Source organism: Haliotis asinina, chromosome 6, assembly GCF_037392515.1.
Source record: "Haliotis asinina isolate JCU_RB_2024 chromosome 6, JCU_Hal_asi_v2, whole genome shotgun sequence".
In the NCBI taxonomy this organism is placed as follows: domain Eukaryota; kingdom Metazoa; phylum Mollusca; class Gastropoda; order Lepetellida; family Haliotidae; genus Haliotis; species Haliotis asinina.
This window is the reverse complement of record NC_090285.1, coordinates 21,613,817-21,627,788: the sequence shown is the minus strand read 5'-3', so window position 1 is coordinate 21,627,788 and position 13,972 is coordinate 21,613,817.

The window sequence follows — 13,972 nt, the reverse complement described above, 5'->3', positions numbered from 1 at the left end:
TAAAGGAAGTCACGCCGAAGACCCGGGTTCGATTCCCCACAGTTGAGTACCCTGCCGTGATATTGCTGGAATATTGCTAAAAGCGGCGTAAAACTAGCCTGACTCTCTACTAAGCTGACAGGGGCGATAGGGTAGCCTAGTGGGTAAAGGAAGTCACGCCGAAGACCCGGGTTCGATTCCCCACAGTTGAGTACCCTGCCGTGATATTGCTGGAATATTGCTAAAAGCGGCGTAAAACTAGCCTGACTCTCTACTAAGCTGACAGGGGCGATAGGGTAGCCTAGTGGGTAAAGGAAGTCACGCCGAAGACCCGGGTTCGATTCCCCACAGTTGAGTACCCTGCCGTGATATTGCTGGAGTATTGCTAAAAGCGGCGTAAAACTAGCCTGACTCTCTACTAAGCTGACAGGGGCGATAGGGTAGCCTAGTGGGTAAAGGAAGTCACGCCGAAGACCCGGGTTCGATTCCCCACAGTTGAGTACCCTGCCGTGATATTGCTGGAATATTGCTGAAAGCGGCGTAAAACTAGCCTGACTCTCTACTAAGCTGACAGGGGCGATAGGGTAGCCTAGTGGGTAAAGGAAGTCACGCCGAAGACCCGGGTTCGATTCCCCACAGTTGAGTACCCTGCCGTGATATTGCTGGAGTATTGCTGAAAGCGGCGTAAAACTAGCCTGACTCTCTACTAAGCTGACAGGGGCGATAGGGTAGCCTAGTGGGTAAAGGAAGTCACGCCGAAGACCCGGGTTCGATTCCCCACAGTTGAGTACCCTGCCGTGATATTGCTGGAGTATTGCTAAAAGCGGCGTAAAACTAGCCTGACTCTCTACTAAGCTGACAGGGGCGATAGGGTAGCCTAGTGGGTAAAGGAAGTCACGCCGAAGACCCGGGTTCGATTCCCCACAGTTGAGTACCCTGCCGTGATATTGCTGGAATATTGCTGAAAGCGGCGTAAAACTAGCCTGACTCTCTACTAAGCTGACAGGGGCGATAGGGTAGCCTAGTGGGTAAAGGAAGTCACGCCGAAGACCCGGGTTCGATTCCCCACAGTTGAGTACCCTGCCGTGATATTGCTGGAGTATTGCTAAAAGCGACGTAAAACTAGCCTGACTCTCTACTAAGCTGACAGGGGCGATAGGGTAGCCTAGTGGGTAAAGGAAGTCACGCCGAAGACCCGGGTTCGATTCCCCACAGTTGAGTACCCTGCCGTGATATTGCTGGAGTATTGCTGAAAGCGGCGTAAAACTAGCCTGACTCTCTACTAAGCTGACAGGGGCGATAGGGTAGCCTAGTGGGTAAAGGAAGTCACGCCGAAGACCCGGGTTCGATTCCCCACAGTTGAGTACCCTGCCGTGATATTGCTGGAGTATTGCTAAAAGCGGCGTAAAACTAGCCTGACTCTCTACTAAGCTGACAGGGGCGATAGGGTAGCCTAGTGGGTAAAGGAAGTCACGCCGAAGACCCGGGTTCGATTCCCCACAGTTGAGTACCCTGCCGTGATATTGCTGGAGTATTGCTAAAAGCGGCGTAAAACTAGCCTGACTCTCTACTAAGCTGACAGGGGCGATAGGGTAGCCTAGTGGGTAAAGGAAGTCACGCCGAAGACCCGGGTTCGATTCCCCACAGTTGAGTACCCTGCCGTGATATTGCTGGAATATTGCTAAAAGCGGCGTAAAACTAGCCTGACTCTCTACTAAGCTGACAGGGGCGATAGGGTAGCCTAGTGGGTAAAGGAAGTCACGCCGAAGACCCGGGTTCGATTCCCCACAGTTGAGTACCCTGCCGTGATATTGCTGGAGTATTGCTAAAAGCGGCGTAAAACTAGCCTGACTCTCTACTAAGCTGACAGGGGCGATAGGGTAGCCTAGTGGGTAAAGGAAGTCACGCCGAAGACCCGGGTTCGATTCCCCACAGTTGAGTACCCTGCCGTGATATTGCTGGAGTATTGCTGAAAGCGGCGTAAAACTAGCCTGACTCTCTACTAAGCTGACAGGGGCGATAGGGTAGCCTAGTGGGTAAAGGAAGTCACGCCGAAGACCCGGGTTCGATTCCCCACAGTTGAGTACCCTGCCGTGATATTGCTGGAGTATTGCTAAAAGCGGCGTAAAACTAGCCTGACTCTCTACTAAGCTGACAGGGGCGATAGGGTAGCCTAGTGGGTAAAGGAATTCACGCCGAAGACCCGGGTTCGATTCCCCACAGTTGAGTACCCTGCCGTGATATTGCTGGAGTATTGCTAAAAGCGGCGTAAAACTAGCCTGACTCTCTACTAAGCTGACAGGGGCGATAGGGTAGCCTAGTGGGTAAAGGAAGTCACGCCGAAGACCCGGGTTCGATTCCCCACAGTTGAGTACCCTGCCGTGATATTGCTGGAATATTGCTAAAAGCGGCGTAAAACTAGCCTGACTCTCTACTAAGCTGACAGGGGCGATAGGGTAGCCTAGTGGGTAAAGGAAGTCACGCCGAAGACCCGGGTTCGATTCCCCACAGTTGAGTACCCTGCCGTGATATTGCTGGAGTATTGCTGAAAGCGGCGTAAAACTAGCCTGACTCTCTACTAAGCTGACAGGGGCGATAGGGTAGCCTAGTGGGTAAAGGAAGTCACGCCGAAGACCCGGGTTCGATTCCCCACAGTTGAGTACCCTGCCGTGATATTGCTGGAGTATTGCTAAAAGCGGCGTAAAACTAGCCTGACTCTCTACTAAGCTGACAGGGGCGATAGGGTAGCCTAGTGGGTAAAGGAAGTCACGCCGAAGACCCGGGTTCGATTCCCCACAGTTGAGTACCCTGCCGTGATATTGCTGGAATATTGCTGAAAGCGGCGTAAAACTAGCCTGACTCTCTACTAAGCTGACAGGGGCGATAGGGTAGCCTAGTGGGTAAAGGAAGTCACGCCGAAGACCCGGGTTCGATTCCCCACAGTTGAGTACCCTGCCGTGATATTGCTGGAGTATTGCTAAAAGCGGCGTAAAACTAGCCTGACTCTCTACTAAGCTGACAGGGGCGATAGGGTAGCCTAGTGGGTAAAGGAAGTCACGCCGAAGACCCGGGTTCGATTCCCCACAGTTGAGTACCCTGCCGTGATATTGCTGGAATATTGCTGAAAGCGGCGTAAAACTAGCCTGACTCTCTACTAAGCTGACAGGGGCGATAGGGTAGCCTAGTGGGTAAAGGAAGTCACGCCGAAGACCCGGGTTCGATTCCCCACAGTTGAGTACCCTGCCGTGATATTGCTGGAGTATTGCTAAAAGCGGCGTAAAACTAGCCTGACTCTCTACTAAGCTGACAGGGGCGATAGGGTAGCCTAGTGGGTAAAGGAAGTCACGCCGAAGACCCGGGTTCGATTCCCCACAGTTGAGTACCCTGCCGTGATATTGCTGGAATATTGCTAAAAGCGGCGTAAAACTAGCCTGACTCTCTACTAAGCTGACAGGGGCGATAGGGTAGCCTAGTGGGTAAAGGAAGTCACGCCGAAGACCCGGGTTTGATTCCCCACAGTTGAGTACCCTGCCGTGATATTGCTGGAGTATTGCTAAAAGCGGCGTAAAACTAGCCTGACTCTCTACTAAGCTGACAGGGGCGATAGGGTAGCCTAGTGGGTAAAGGAAGTCACGCCGAAGACCCGGGTTCGATTCCCCACAGTTGAGTACCCTGCCGTGATATTGCTGGAGTATTGCTGAAAGCGGCGTAAAACTAGCCTGACTCTCTACTAAGCTGACAGGGGCGATAGGGTAGCCTAGTGGGTAAAGGAAGTCACGCCGAAGACCCGGGTTCGATTCCCCACAGTTGAGTACCCTGCCGTGATATTGCTGGAGTATTGCTAAAAGCGGCGTAAAACTAGCCTGACTCTCTACTAAGCTGACAGGGGCGATAGGGTAGCCTAGTGGGTAAAGGAAGTCACGCCGAAGACCCGGGTTCGATTCCCCACAGTTGAGTACCCTGCCGTGATATTGCTGGAGTATTGCTGAAAGCGGCGTAAAACTAGCCTGACTCTCTACTAAGCTGACAGGGGCGATAGGGTAGCCTAGTGGGTAAAGGAAGTCACGCCGAAGACCCGGGTTCGATTCCCCACAGTTGAGTACCCTGCCGTGATATTGCTGGAATATTGCTGAAAGCGGCGTGAAACTAGCCTGACTCTCTACTAAGCTGACAGGGGCGATAGGGTAGCCTAGTGGGTAAAGGAAGTCACGCCGAAGACCCGGGTTCGATTCCCCACAGTTGAGTACCCTGCCGTGATATTGCTGGAGTATTGCTAAAAGCGGCGTAAAACTAGCCTGACTCTCTACTAAGCTGACAGGGGCGATAGGGTAGCCTAGTGGGTAAAGGAAGTCACGCCGAAGACCCGGGTTCGATTCCCCACAGTTGAGTACCCTGCCGTGATATTGCTGGAGTATTGCTAAAAGCGGCGTAAAACTAGCCTGACTCTCTACTAAGCTGACAGGGGCGATAGGGTAGCCTAGTGGGTAAAGGAAGTCACGCCGAAGACCCGGGTTCGATTCCCCACAGTTGAGTACCCTGCCGTGATATTGCTGGAGTATTGCTGAAAGCGGCGTAAAACTAGCCTGACTCTCTACTAAGCTGACAGGGGCGATAGGGTAGCCTAGTGGGTAAAGGAAGTCACGCCGAAGACCCGGGTTCGATTCCCCACAGTTGAGTACCCTGCCGTGATATTGCTGGAGTATTGCTAAAAGCGGCGTAAAACTAGCCTGACTCTCTACTAAGCTGACAGGGGCGATAGGGTAGCCTAGTGGGTAAAGGAAGTCACGCCGAAGACCCGGGTTCGATTCCCCACAGTTGAGTACCCTGCCGTGATATTGCTGGAGTATTGCTAAAAGCGGCGTAAAACTAGCCTGACTCTCTACTAAGCTGACAGGGGCGATAGGGTAGCCTAGTGGGTAAAGGAAGTCACGCCGAAGACCCGGGTTCGATTCCCCACAGTTGAGTACCCTGCCGTGATATTGCTGGAATATTGCTGAAAGCGGCGTAAAACTAGCCTGACTCTCTACTAAGCTGACAGGGGCGATAGGGTAGCCTAGTGGGTAAAGGAAGTCACGCCGAAGACCCGGGTTCGATTCCCCACAGTTGAGTACCCTGCCGTGATATTGCTGGAGTATTGCTGAAAGCGGCGTAAAACTAGCCTGACTCTCTACTAAGCTGACAGGGGCGATAGGGTAGCCTAGTGGGTAAAGGAAGTCACGCCGAAGACCCGGGTTCGATTCCCCACAGTTGAGTACCCTGCCGTGATATTGCTGGAGTATTGCTAAAAGCGGCGTAAAACTAGCCTGACTCTCTACTAAGCTGACAGGGGCGATAGGGTAGCCTAGTGGGTAAAGGAAGTCACGCCGAAGACCCGGGTTCGATTCCCCACAGTTGAGTACCCTGCCGTGATATTGCTGGAGTATTGCTAAAAGCGGCGTAAAACTAGCCTGACTCTCTACTAAGCTGACAGGGGTGATAGGGTAGCCTAGTGGGTAAAGGAAGTCACGCCGAAGACCCGGGTTCGATTCCCCACAGTTGAGTACCCTGCCGTGATATTGCTGGAGTATTGCTAAAAGCGGCGTAAAACTAGCCTGACTCTCTACTAAGCTGACAGGGGCGATAGGGTAGCCTAGTGGGTAAAGGAAGTCACGCCGAAGACCCGGGTTCGATTCCCCACAGTTGAGTACCCTGCCGTGATATTGCTGGAGTATTGCTAAAAGCGGCGTAAAACTAGCCTGACTCTCTACTAAGCTGACAGGGGCGATAGGGTAGCCTAGTGGGTAAAGGAAGTCACGCCGAAGACCCGGGTTCGATTCCCCACAGTTGAGTACCCTGCCGTGATATTGCTGGAGTATTGCTAGAAGCGGCGTAAAACTAGCCTGACTCTCTACTAAGCTGACAGGGGCGATAGGGTAGCCTAGTGGGTAAAGGAAGTCACGCCGAAGACCCGGGTTCGATTCCCCACAGTTGAGTACCCTGCCGTGATATTGCTGGAGTATTGCTAAAAGCGGCGTAAAACTAGCCTGACTCTCTACTAAGCTGACAGGGGCGATAGGGTAGCCTAGTGGGTAAAGGAAGTCACGCCGAAGACCCGGGTTCGATTCCCCACAGTTGAGTACCCTGCCGTGATATTGCTGGAGTATTGCTAGAAGCGGCGTAAAACTAGCCTGACTCTCTACTAAGCTGACAGGGGCGATAGGGTAGCCTAGTGGGTAAAGGAAGTCACGCCGAAGACCCGGGTTCGATTCCCCACAGTTGAGTACCCTGCCGTGATATTGCTGGAATATTGCTAAAAGCGGCGTAAAACTAGCCTGACTCTCCACTAAGCTGACAATGTTAAAGTTCAAGAGATAACTAGGATACCCATGAGAACACACAGCACTACCAAAACAACATTTCTTCTGTGAACATCTTGAGTCTGATTAGTGAACATATTGAGCACGAACGCCTTGATGTGAACACACTGTCGAAAACATACTTGTCAATGACTTTAGTGATATCAGTGCAGATGAACACTTCAATGAGAACACACTGTCGTAAACATACAGTATGGTTCAAAATTATTGAGAATAGCTAAAGCATTTCATATTATTAAACGAGAACAAATCAGATAAAATTGAATGTATTGTGAAAGTGAACTGACCTTATCATGTTGTGTAGGTAACAATTTAATATTTTATCAAGTCTCCTTGAGCTTCACGGCACAGTCTAAGACGGGTAGGCATACTTCCTATCAGAGAGGTTAGTGTCTCGTGAGTTCTGCTGTCCCAGTATCGGACCACTTCTCTCTTCATGTCTTCAATTTTTGTCAACCCCTTTTGATTCACACATTCCTTCATCATCCCCCAAATGTTCTCAATGGGATTTAAGTCAGGACTATATGCAGGAAATGGTAATGCAGTCACATTTTTCTCCTGAAACCACTGCTTGGCATGTTTTGCGGTGTGTTTAGGATCATTATCTTGCTGCAAAATCCAGTCATTTCCATAAAACACATGTGCACTTGGAAGGAGAAAATTATCTAATATGTTAGTGTAGCGTTGACTTGTCAGATTTCCCTCAAACACACACAGCGGGGTCGTTCCTAATAAGGATATCCCTCCCCATACATGAAACTTTGGGCTGTATTTAGGTCGTCGATACAACGGTGCTGATGCAGACTTTGTCCATATTTTCACATTATTGAGATATACCCATATTGAGCTTTCATCAGTAAAAATCACATTTTCCCAGTCAAAGTTTTCATGTGCCAAACACCACTCAACACGCCTGTCTTTATGTTCTTGTTTCATGAGAGGAGAAGGAATTCCAGTCTTTTTCTCCCATCCAAGATCAATCAAATTTCTTCTAACTGTAGATTTTGATACAGCTGTTGATCCCCTTTCTATCATTTCATACCTGATGTTGGAGATGCTTGCCCTTTGCTTTTTAGACGCTAAAATTCCCAGCCGGACGCGATCTGAGAAGTCCAATTTTCTGGGTCTCCCTGCTCCTTTCTGGTGCCCAAAATCCTTTCCCTCTTTAAAATTCTTCCTAATCCTATACACAGTAGAAAGAGGAGTTCCTGTTCTCTCTGCCAATGTATTTACATCATCAATTCCTTGATTACACAACTCAAAAATCAACCTTCTTTTATCTTCAGCAGACATTGTTGACAGTGCTGAGGAAAATGACGTCTGCTACAAATTCAGGGGAGGTAACTCTAATTGTACTATACTCAGTAGGCCAAGATGAGTTACCCCCCTTATACCATTACTTAGTTTTAAGTATCAGTGAATCAGTTGAGGTGTTAGGATAGCTCAAAGTAAGAAGAAAAATTCTCAATAATTATGAACCAGACTATACTTGTCAATGACTTTAGTGATATCAGTGCAGATGAACACTTCAATGAGAACACACTGTCGTAAACATATTAGTCCTGTTTATATTAGCGAACACACCGAAGATGAACACTTTGACGTGAAAACACTGACGTTACCATATGGTCGCCCTGATGACATTAGTGAAGATGAACACTTTAATGTGAACTTACTGCACGTAGTGTCCACATGAGATAAGTGAACTCGTTGAGGATGAACACTTTGATGGGTATATATTGTCCACATGAGATAAGTGAACTCGTTGAGGATGAACACGTTGATGGGTATATATTGTCCACATGAGATAAGTGAACTCGTTGAGGATAAACACATTGTTGGGTTATATATTGTCCACATGAGATAAGTGAACTCGTTGAGGATGAACACTTTGACGGGTATATATTTTCCACATGAGATAAGTGAACTCATTGAGGATGAACACTTTGATGAGTATATATTGTCCACATGAGATAAGTGAACTCGTTGAGGATGAACACTTTGATGAGTATATATTGTCCACATCAGATAAGTGAACTCGTTGAGGATGAACACTTTGATGGGAACATAATGTAATGAACCTGCTGGACCTGATGACATCTGTGAACACATTGAAGGTGAACATACTCAAGTGTATGTTGACATTTTGTCCATTTCTCCATTTCAATAATTCGAAATAAGGGTAAAATGTTACCACTCCTATTTTCAGTTTCGGGAATTTAAATATGAGCTTGTCTTTGCTCCATGCCTATTTTCAAACCGTACACACTGAACAAAAATCAACTGGGGTGAAATACCTGTTTACGGAAGCGTATTAGGGCCACGGTGAAAATTTCTTTTAGTTTTTTAGTCTCAGTATCTCCTATGTAGGACTTAATATCTCCTACGTAGGAGATACTAAGTCCTACGCAGAAGACACTAAGTCCTACGTAGGAGATAGTATCTCCCACGTAGAAGGTAATATCTCGTACGTAGGACTTACTACTTAGTATCTCCTACATAGAACTTAGTATCTCCTCCGTAGGAATTATTATCACCTACGTAGGACTTACTATCTCCTACGTAGGAGATACTATGTCCTACGTAGGAGATAGTGACACCAAAAATATTTTTCTCCGTGGCCCTAATACGCCCCCTGTCCTACCTTGTCCCCTGCTAGGTCTACTGTAATGGTTTATGTCCTACCTCTTCAAATGCTAGGGTTACTAAGATGATCCCTGTCCTACCTAGTCCCCTGATAGAACCATTAAGATGGCCCGTGCCCTACCTCATTCCCTGCTAGGATTACTAGGGTGCTCCCTGTCCTACCACGTCCCTTTGCTAGGACTACCAAGATGGCTCCTGCCCTACATCGTCAACTGCTAGGACTACTTATGATGGTCCCTGTTCTACCCCGTTGCCTGCTAGGACTACTAAGATGGTCCCTGTCCTACCTCGCCCCCTGCCAGAACCATTAAGTTGCTCCTGTCCTACTTTGTCCCCTGCTAGGACTACCGGGATGGCCCTGTCTTTCCTCGTTCCCTGCTAGGACTACCGGGATGGCCCTGTCTTTCCTCGTTCCCTGCTAGGACTACCGGGATGGCCCTGTCTTTCCTCGTTCCCTGCTAGGACTACCGGGATGGCCCTGTCTTTCCTCGTTCCCTGCTAGGACTACCGGGATGGCCCTGTCTTTCCTCGTTCCCTGCTAGGACTACCGGGATGGCCCTGTCTTTCCTCGTTCCCTGCTAGGACTACTTATGACGGTCCCTGTTCTACCCCGTTGCCTGCTAGGACTAATATGAAGGTCAATGTCCCCCCTCGTCCCTTACTAGGACTACTACCTCGTCAACTGCTAGGACTACTAAGATGCTCCCTGTCCTACCTCGTCAACTGCTAGGACTACTAAGATGTTCCCTGTCCTACCCCGTCAACTGCTAAGACTACTAAGATGTTCCCTGTCCTACCTCGTCAACTGCTAGGACTACTAAGATGCTCCCTGTCCTACCTCGTCAACTGCTAGGACTACTAAGATGCTCCCTGTCCTACCTCGTCAACTGCTAGGACTACTAAGATGCTCCCTGTCCTACCTCGTCAACTGCTAAGACTACTAAGATGCTCCCTGTCCTACATTGTCCTCTGCTAGGACTACTAAGATGGTCTCTGTGGAGGAGTGCACTGTAAACAGAGCTGAGCAGGTTACGTCTCTGAATTATTCTTCATCATAAAACACCTATGCAGTATCTATAGCAAGGTCAGCCGAACATGTTATTAGCAAAGCTCAGAAATATTCACCTCCCGTAAAAGAAAAAAACGTAGATGAATAACATAATTTTATGAATCCATAAATTAGCTGCCAGCATTTCTACCAGGTGAAATATGTCAGCCTCGAGGGCATAAACAAAATGCTGATTTGAATTTTCTTTACCTAATATTCCAGCCCGCACTTTTGTCGGCATTGCTGAAATTTTATGACAATTTCTCCTGCCTGTGTTCCCCTATGACACTCGTGGCGACCAACCTGCCCAGTAAGCTCTGAGCGTGGAGCGCCGTGGCTTTACCGGCGACACACGATACCCTCTACCCAACATCTGGGGGAGCAGATTCATTTCAGTGACAAAGAAATCCCAGCTAATTTACATAAGTATGCTCGTAAGGTAATGTAAATTGTTTTTTCAAGCACTTCATCTCAAATGTGAACCCTTCCGACCCTCTCCAGAAAGGTAAATGCATTTGTAGTATTGACAAAAACCACATATACTAATAAATATGATATGGATTATGCATATTGTCGACTACTTGACTGAGACTTTGCGCCTCCTGGTTCAAGTTTGAACAGTCAAAGGAAATGTCTCGAGGGGTGGGCCGCAGTATTTCTGCAAACCTTGTTTGTTTTTGGTTTTGGGTTTTTTGTAAATATTTTATGCTTGGGAACCAGTTCCAAATGGATACTGGTGCTATGAGTCAGGAGTTAAGCATTTTGTATGCCACGTCATTCATATGATTAGAAAATAATAATTGCTATAAAAGCCTTCTTGAAAATGTAAGACTTGAGAAAACCAGTCACGAATGTCCGCCGGAGAGTGAGTATTTTTTTACGCCGGTTTTTAGCAGTGTTGCAGCAATATTACTGCGAGGGACACCAGACATGGGCTTCGCGCAATGGACACGGGTATTCAGCGTCATGAGCGGACGCTTTCGCTATTAGGGTACCCCACTGCCAAATCTGCCGGAGAAGTCCTCTGTGGGAATCAAAGTCAAAATTAATGAAAAATGAATGAAAAGACCGTCTCCGTAGCGCAGTGGTTAGAGCGTCCGTCCGGAGAGCGGAAGGTCGCAGGTTCGATCCCCGGCCGCGGCAAGACGTTAAAATGTGATTCTTGTTGGTCCCTGCTCGACATTAGTGGGTACAACAAGGTCTCACTCAGTATAGCGTGTCTGAGTGTGTATTCATACATGATATGACAGTGAGCTAGCTTCTGAAAGTCTGGACTAGTACATGTCGTCATATGGGAGAAATATTCTTAAGTACGACTTAAATCTCACCTCACCTCACCTCACCTCACCTCACCTCACCTCACCTCACCTCACCTCACCTCTCATGAATGTAATACTGAATATCAGCAGGTGTTCACGAAAAGAGGGGGAGGGGGTGGTGGTGACATGTTGTGAGGTTTTGTTTGGCGTTAGACAATAATCCGCAACACCATGTGTTTCACATATTGAGTCAGTGGTTAAGATTTAGGTCGTCACTAATTTACGGATGGGTACCACACTGAAAAGTGTCACAACAATCAGGAGTTGACACAACAGTAATGATGCTACGCAATAATGAAAGGTTGGTAAAACAGTCAAGACTTGGCACAACAGTAATGATGCAACACAAGAATGAAAGGTTGGTAAAGGAATCAAGATTTGGCACAACAGTAGTGATGCTACACAATAATGATAGGTTGGTAAAGCAATCAATCAAGATTTGGCACAACAGTAGTGATGCTACACAATAATGAATGGTGATGCTACACAATAATGAAAGGTTGTTGGCACAACAGTAGTGATGCTATACAATAATGAAAGGTTGGTCAAACAGTCAAGAGTTGACACAACAGTAGTGATGCTCCACAATAATGAAAGGTTGGTCCAACAATCAAGAATTCATACAACAGAATTGATTTGAAACAATAGTGAAGGGTTAGTGCAACAATAAAGAATTGGCATATAGATGGAGGTTAAACAGTTGGCACAACAGTGACTTCTATTTCATCGAAGGCTCTAAATAACTTACAGTAATCAGTCCAATATCAGGGGTTGGTAAAATAATCAACATGAACACTTTACAATATCACGAAAGTCTTTGTCGTTATCACTATTGTGGTCGTTTTCGAGTAATTGGCGTCTTGTTGTTGACGTGTTGGTTGTTGAAGTTACTGTAAACGCTTGCCGATTCATTCACCGCATAAACGAGACAAGTTCTGAGTCCAGAAAGAAGTTCCTCACTGCATAATACATGGGAAATAACGTGCAAGACTTCATATCAATTATGCCAGAACATGATGTTTTCTCTGTGTGATGGTGAACGTGATGCATCATCAGTCAGCATGTCCACATCAACACCTTTGAAGTGAGCTTTTTTATTCTTCGTGAGAAGTATTTATTTCATTTTTCAATTACCTCATCTCTCAGGAGATTATTGGAATATGGTAATTCTCGATTACGTTTAGATTATTGATAACTTTGTAATCCTAATGCTATTGTTTCAGAACGTTTTAAGCAGTTCATGCAAACAGAACAGATGTTGTGGCGATACACTGTTGACAATTACACAACTTATTACGTAAACAGTGCAAGTGGAAACTTTGTTAAGAGTCACTTGAAATACTTTATTAAATTTGTTACATAAGATTGTCTTTGACGAGCAGGGTGCGGTAAAACAGGAATTGGGTTACAAAACATTCGTCCGCGAAAGTCAGGCAGGCTTAATTGGTTCCAGTTTCAACGATCTCATATCAGAGTGTTTTCCTTTCGCGAGTAAATCAGAGATGGATCTGATAATCCCGTTTGTAATATAATTAGTCTTCAATCATTGCAGCGGGGAATTTAACGCGATTAGGACAATACGAGGATCACGGATTTTGCATGTGGGGCTGGGCTCGCAGGAGCACCGTGTTTAACTGAATCGCCATATACTTTGATCGTGATTTTGCGGGTGTCTTTTAATGCAGCCTGTGGTGTAAACAGTCTAGAATATTTTAACACTAAATGCTCTAATACTCTTCAGTTGCGAATGATCGAGAGCGTGATTAAAACTCCCACCATTACCATCAATGTCACGTACGTCAATGAAACAGTAGAATGAGTGAGTGAGTTACGTTTTGCGCCGCTTTTAGCAATATTCCAGCTTAACACATTGTGCCCATGTCGGGAATCGAACCCGGGTCCTCGGCGTGACGAGCGAACGCCTTAACCCACCTCATCTCCCCGAAACTGTTGGTAATCAAAGTGCTGTACAGTACTGGACAAACATAAATACCGTATTATCGCACTGGATCTGGAGTAACGTGAAAGCAAATACATGCAGTGTACCGATTTTGGTGTGTTTTTGACAGTGTTTGAGAAATGAGAAGATTATATCCACCCGTTCATCCTCACGTTTCTGATTAAGCTGACACGACCTCTATACGTATGTAATGAGGCAGAAAAACCCATGCATGAACGCCCTCTTGTCTAATACGACCGACAAAACCAGGCACTAACGTCCTCTTTCTAATGAGGCCGGCAAACCGAAGCACCAACGTCTTCCACGTGTGTCTGATGAGGCAGGCAAGCACTAACGTTCTTTATAACTGTCAAATGACACCGACAACCCAGGCACTAACTGTCTTATAACTGTCAGATGAGTCCGACAAGACTCCGACAACGCAGGCTCTAACGGTCTTATATCTGTCAAATGACTCTGACAAATCAGGCACTAACGGTCTTTATAACTGTCAAACGACTCCGACAACCCAGACACTAACGGTCTTATATCTGTCAAATGACTTTGACAACAAGGCACTAACGGTCTTTACAACTGTCAAACGACTCCAACAAGCCAGGCACTAACGGTCTTATAACTGTCGAATTACTTCGACAAGACAGGCACTAACGGTCTTATAACTGTT